Here is a 6,965-nt window from a genome sequence, read left to right on the forward strand (position 1 = left end):
AGCCCCAGTTATCAATGTAATGCCCCAAATGTACTATTTCAGGGCAAAAAGGAAAATAGTTTCCAATGACGTGGCGTGTGTTTCACTGTCAGATGCTTGCACTTACACATGGACTCGCTGTGTGTCTGACAGGCTGACTGGCATGCAGAGCACAGGGATTGTCAGCTCAGACACCACCAGCAGCATTGCCCTTGGGAGTGGGATTTCCCAGAACAGTAAATGGGTCTGTCCTTGATTTACAAAGTAGCTACATTCCTAGGAAATCCAGGGTACATTAAAACCCAACCATGTTACCCAGGCTGGTCTCAAACCAGGCCTCAAGCAATGCTCCCACATCAGCTTCCCAGAGTTTTGGGATTACAGGCATGAGCCACCACACACAGCCAGAATCTTTTCTCTCTGTCAGACACACACAGCTTTCGTTGACTCGTCTGGGCGTTGGTATTGGTATTCTGTACTTGAAGCGAATCCACCAAGCGGCTGAACTGGATGGAAAATGGAAAATGTCCTGTGGATTTGGGAGTGAGACAAACCAGATTGAGTCTAACCTCTTAGTCTACGGCTCCAAGCTTGAAAGGGTTAAATGAAGTACTATATTTGTTTTGTTTTGTTTGAACCTGTGGGTAATGGCACAGTCTCTGCTCACTGCAACCTCTATCTCCTGGGTTCAAGCGATTCTCTTGCCTCAGCCTCCAGAGTAGCTGGGATTACAGGCGCCCGCCACCACACACGGCTAAATTTTTTTTGTATTTTTAGTAGACACAGGGTTTCACCATGTTGGCTAGGCTGGTCTCAAACTTCTGACCTCAAGTGATCCACCTGCCTTGGCCTCCCAAAGTGCTGGGATTACAGGTGGTGAGCCACCGCACCTGGCCTAAGTGAACTACTGTATGACCGACCGACCTGGGGAACATAGCAAGACCCTATCTCTACAAAAATTTAAAAACTAAAAATGAGCCGGGTGTAGTGGCACATGCCTGTAATCCTAGATACTCAGGAGGTCAAGGCAGAAGGATCACGTGAGCCCAGGAGTTTGAGGCTGCAATGAGCTATGATCGTGCCACTGCACTTCACCCTGGGTGACAGAGTGAGGCCCTGTCTCAAAATAAATAATCCAATCCCCCCTCAAAAAAGGAATGAAGTACTATAATGAGAAAAATCCTAGTACCTAATGTATAGTAGACAGTGGAGAGTGGTTCTCTTTCGTTTCTCAGGGGCAGACAGGGTGCTGGAGTCCTCTATCAAGAGTCAGTAGGGCAAAGACCTGTGAACTCTAGCCCAGATGTATAATGAATGTGGTCACAAACATATTGCCCCATTACCATTTACTTCCCTATAACCACTGTGCCTCCAGCCTTGTAGAATAGGCACACAGGAGCACAGCAATATGTCTAAAAATGGGAGCAAGAGAGAGCAGGCCATACCTGTTCTCATACTAGGAGAAAAGAATGTCAAAGAAAGCAGCTGGAACTAATGAACTCTACATTAGCCATATTCCATTCTTTCAACTTAAGTCAAATGTCGGTCCCCATTAGGCAACTGGCTTTGACAGATGCTATGCTAATTACCACTTACCAACCTTTAATTTCTGGGTAAAAGCAAAAGAGAAAAACTAATGGATTTTTCATTTTCCAGAGAGACAGGAATAAAATAATAGTGGTCTGTAGAAAAAAGAAAACCTGCTTCAATTACAAGAATTATTAATGTGTCTTTAATAACCAGATTATTGCTGGGCGCGGTGGCTCATGCCTGTAATCCCAGCACTTTGGGAGGCCGAGGCGGGCGGATCACCTGAGGTGGGGAGTTTGAGACCAGCCTGACCAACATGGAGAAACCTCGTCTCTACTAAAAATACAAAATTAGCCGGGCGTGGTGGCGCATGCCTGTAATCCCAGCTACTAGGGAGGCTGAAGCAGGAGAATTGCTTGAACCTGGGAGGCGGACGTTGTGGTGAGCCAAGATCGTGCCACTGCACTCCAGCCTGGGCAAAACTCCCTCTCAAAAAAAAAAAAATTATTTAGCTGTTTAATTCCTAATTACCTGTTCAAGCTTTTTTTTTTTCCTCCCCCCACCTTGAGGGTTTTTGTCCCCTTTGTTTGTGGAGTTTTACCTTAAATCCTTTTGGCTGCATCTTATACACCTTGCGGTTTTTAAGGACCTTGGACATGATCTAGTCTGCATCCCCATCCACTGCCTGAGTCCTCCCAACGGCTCCGACAGTGAGAGCCTCCGTTCTGTTCAAGAGCCTTCAGCCAGGGGGACAGACACCCTCCCAGGAGCTGCACTGCACTTTCAGATTGCAGAACCTTAGAGTTGGCGACTTGCTCAGATGATATCAGACAACACTCGTGCAATTAACAAAGTTACAAGGAAATGAACCAACAGGTTAAGGCATGGATACTGGATTTTCTTCGATCTTTTTCTTTTCCTTTTTTTTTTTTTTTTTTTTTTTTTTTTTTGAGACAATCTTGCTCTGTCGCCCAGGCTGGAGTACAGTGGCTTGATCTCAGCTCACTGCAACCTCCGCCTCCCAGGTTCACCAGGTTCAACGGATTCTCCTGCCTCAACCTCCCAAATAGCTGGGATTACAGGGGTGTGCCACCACCCCCGGCTAATTTTTGTATTTTTAGTAGTGATGGGGTTTCTCCACGTTGGCCAGGTTGATATCAAACTTCTGACCTCACGTGATCTGCCGTCCTCGGCCTCCCAAAGTGCTGGGATTATAAGCATGAGCCACCACGCCCGGCTGTATTTTTCAGTACCATAAGAACTATTACCCCCAAAATTCTAGCTTTTCCTCCAGACTAATTTTTTTAACAAGACAAATACGTTTTTTAATTACAAATGCAAAATGGGAAAAAGAAATTACTATTTTTACTAGCATTATAAGAAGTTACAAATAGCCCAGGGGTGGTACCACAGTGGCTCATGCTTGTAGCTGTAATCCCAGCTACTCAGGAGGCTAAGGCAGGAGAATCGCTTGAACCTGGGAGGTGGAGGTTGCAGTGAGCTGAGATCATGCCATTGCACTCCAGCCTAGGCAACAAGAGCGAAACTCCGTCTCGAAAAAGAAAAAAAAAGTGTGTATAGCATCCCCTTACCCAGCCCAAGTCTCTCTCTTGCTCTTGCTCTTGCTCTCCTCACTGTGTGATACACTGGGTCCTACTTGGCTTTCAGTAATGATTGGAAGCTTCCTGAGGCCTCACCAGAAACTGAGCAGATAGATTCCTGGTGCCGTGCTTGTTTTTTTTTTTTTTTTTTGAGACAGAGTTTTGCTCTTGTTGCCCAGGCTGGAGTGCAATGGCGCGATCTCGACTCACCGCAACCTCTACCTCCCAGGTTCAAGCAATTCTCCTGCCTCAGCCTCCCTAGTAGCTGGGATTACAGGCATGTGCCACCACCATTAGCCTGGCTAATTTTGTATTTTTAGTAGAGACGGGCTTTCTCCATGTTGGTCGGGTTGGTCCAGTCCAACCTCAGGTGATCTGCCCGCCTCGGTCTCCCAAAGTGTTGGGATTACGGGTGTGAGCCACCGCACCCGGCCACCTGGTGCCATGCTTCTATACAGCCTGTGGAACCATGAGTCAATTAAACCTCTTCTCAGGTTTTTTTTTTTTTTTGAGACAGAGTTGTGCTCTTGTTGCCCAGGCTGGAGTGCAATGGTGCAATCTCAGCTCACTGCAACCTCCGCCTCCCAGGTTGAAGCGATTCTCCTGCCTCAGCCTCCTGAGTAGCTGGGATTATAGGTGCCCGCCACCACGCCTGGCTTATTTTTTTGTATTTTTAGTAGAGATGGGGTTTCACCATTTTGGTCATGCTGGTCTGGAAATTACAGGCTGCTGGAATTACAGGCATGAGCCACTGCGCCTGGCCAGGTATTTCTTTATAGCAACACAAGAACAGCCTAATACATTCCAAATGAAACCTCTCTCTATGGAAGACACTACTGTTTTTAAGAGGGCCGGGCGCGGTGGCTCATACCTGTAATCCCAGCACTTTGGGAGGCCAAGGCGGGCGGATCACAAGGTCAGGAGATTGAGACCATCCTGGCTAACACGGTGAAACCCCTCTCTACTAAAAAATATGAAAAATTAGCTGGGCGTGGTGGTGGGCACCTGTAGTCCCAGCTACTCAGGAGGCTGAGGCAGAAAAATGACGTGAGCCCGGGAGGCGGAGCTTTCAGTGAGCCGAGATCGTGCCACTGCACTCCAGAGCCTGGGCAACAGAGCGAGACTCCATCTCAAAAAAAAAAGAAAAAAGAAAAAAAGATGGGCTGCCCCTTCAACAGGTGCTGTTTAAATCAAGGTAAGTATCTCCCCTCAGCTTCCCAATCTGAGTTTCCTAAAGCCTGGAATCCTTTGCTGTCAGCCCTGAAATAGGAAAACTGTGAGTGCCTGTCATCCTTCATTCCTCCTCAGCAGTTAAGGAGCTGTTCTGGTGCCAAATCCTGGACAGAATAACAAGAGAATGAACTTAAAATTGCCCAGGGTCTGATTGCCCAGATCTGCACACCTGACTATACTGAACTACAGAAAAGTCCGCCAAAAACCACATGGGGGAAAATTACCATTTTACCTTGATTTATTAATCACAAGCATATTCATCTGGTCTAACATGCAGTTGACGCCAGTTAATGTTGTAAGTCCCCTGAACTAAGGTAGGCTTAGACTTGATGAATTTCCTGGCAGGAGCACTAGTAGAGCCTCACAATCCTACAGATACTACTCAGTTAAAAGGTAAAACCCCCAATCTTAATGTCTGTATGGATGACCCCAATTCATTAATTTATTTTATTTTTTGAGACAGAGTCTCACTCTGTCACCTAGGCTGGAGTACAGTAGCACAATCTTGGCTCACTGCAACCTCTGCCTCCCGGGTTCAGGCGATTCTCCTGCCTCAGCCTCCCGAGTAGCTGGGGTTACAGGTATGTGCCACCACGCCCGGCTAATTTTTGTATTTTTAGTAGAGACAGGGTTTCACCACATTGATCAGGCTGGTCTTGAACACCTGACCTCAGGTGATCCACCCACCTCGGCTTCGCAAGATGCTGGGATTACAGGTGTGAGCCACCACACCTGGCCCCTATTTTATTTTACTATTATTTTTGAGACAGAGTCTCATTCTGTCACCCAGACTGGAGTGCAGTGGCATGATCTCGGCTCACTATAACCTCCGCCTCCCAGGTTCAAGTGATTCTCGTGCCTCAGCCTCCCAAGTAGCTGGGATTACAGGCATGCGCCATCACATCTGGGTAATTTTTGTATTTTCAGTAGAGACAGGGTTTCATCACATTGGCCAGGCTGGTCTTGAACTCCTGGCCCCAAGCGATCTACCTGCCTTGGCCTCCCACAGTGCTGGGATTACAGGCATGAGCCACTGCACCCTGCCGACCCCAATTTAAAAACAAAAACAATGAGCATGGCTTCTTTCTAGAAAAATCTTAAAGTTCTGGAAGGTTAGCTGGCCTTTCAGGCAGGCAGCTTCCACCAGTTCACTGACCCAATTACTGGTCTCCTAAAGCTGCTGTGTTTGGAAACGTGGATACTATTAAGTCTCTTCCATCACATTATACTTTATTCAACTAGTAATTATGAATATGAGCTCAGCTCGGCAGAAAACAATGGAATGGTCAGCAGTCATTCTCAGGAAGTCCACTCCCCAGTGTCCAGAGAAGAGAATATTCCCATGTCCTCCAGCCAGCCTTTGCTGGTTTTTCCAATAAAGTTTAGCATCTAAAAACCTTCACAGCCAGGCGTGGTGGCTCATGCCTATAATCCCAGCACTTTGGGAGGCCGAGGCAGGTGGATCACCTGAGGTCAGGAGTTCGAGACCAGCCTGACCAACATGGAGAAACCCCCATCTCTATTAAAAATACAAAAATTGGCCGGGCGCCGTGGCTCAAGCCTGTAATCCCAGCACTTTGGGAGGCCGAGGCGGGTGGATCACGAGGTCAGGAGATCGAGACCATCCTGGCTAACATGGTGAAACCCCGTCTCTACTAAAAATACAAAAAACTAGCCGGGCGAGGTGGCGGGCGCCTGTAGTCCCAGCTACTCGGAGGCTGAGGCGGGAGAATGGCGTGAACCCGGGAGGTGGAGCTTGCAGTGAGCCGAGATCGCACCACTGCACTCCAGCCTGGGCGACACAGCGAGACTCCGTCTCAAAAAAAAAAAAAAAAAAAAAATACAAAAATTACGCGGATCATGAGGTCAGGAGATCGAGACCATCCTGGCTAACACGGTGAAAACTGAAAACCCGTCTCTACTAAAAATACAAAAAATTAGCCGGGCATGGTGGCGGGCGCCTGTAGTCCCAGCTACAGGCTGGGACTGAGGCAGAATGGCATGAACCCAGGAGGCGGAGCCTGCAGTGAGCCGAGATCGTGCCACTGTACTCTGGCCTTGGCAACAGAGTGAGACTCTGTCTCAAAATAAATAAATAAAATAAAAATACAAATATTAGCCAGGCGTGGTGGTGTGTGCCTCTAGTCCCAGCTACATGGGAGGCTGAGGCAGGAGAGTCACTTGAACCCAGGAGGCGGAAGTTGCAGTGAGCTGAGACCACGCCACGGGCAACAAAAGCGAAACTCCATCTCAAAAAAAAAAAAAAAGAAAGAAAAATTAGCCAGGCATGGTGGCGCATGCTGTAGTCCCAGCTACTCGGAAAGCTGAGGCAGGAGAATCACATGAACCTGGGAGGCGGATGTTGCAGTGAGCTGAGATCATTCCGCTGCACTCTAGCCTGGGTGACAGCTAGACTCTGTCTCAAAAAAAAAAAAAAAAAAAAAAAAACATTCTGTGAGTAGACTTCATTCCTCCCAAAGCAAATCTGAAGCTATAACCCATGAAAAGAATTGCAACCCATTAAGCTACTAATTAAAACTGGTACCTAACAGCAAGTTCGAGTGTAAGTTTCGCAGGCATGTCAGCATGTTTTCTGTGTAATGTTTTAAAATTAATTTCAGC

This window comes from Macaca nemestrina, chromosome 1 (assembly GCF_043159975.1).
Source record: "Macaca nemestrina isolate mMacNem1 chromosome 1, mMacNem.hap1, whole genome shotgun sequence".
Taxonomy (NCBI): Eukaryota; Metazoa; Chordata; class Mammalia; order Primates; family Cercopithecidae; genus Macaca; species Macaca nemestrina.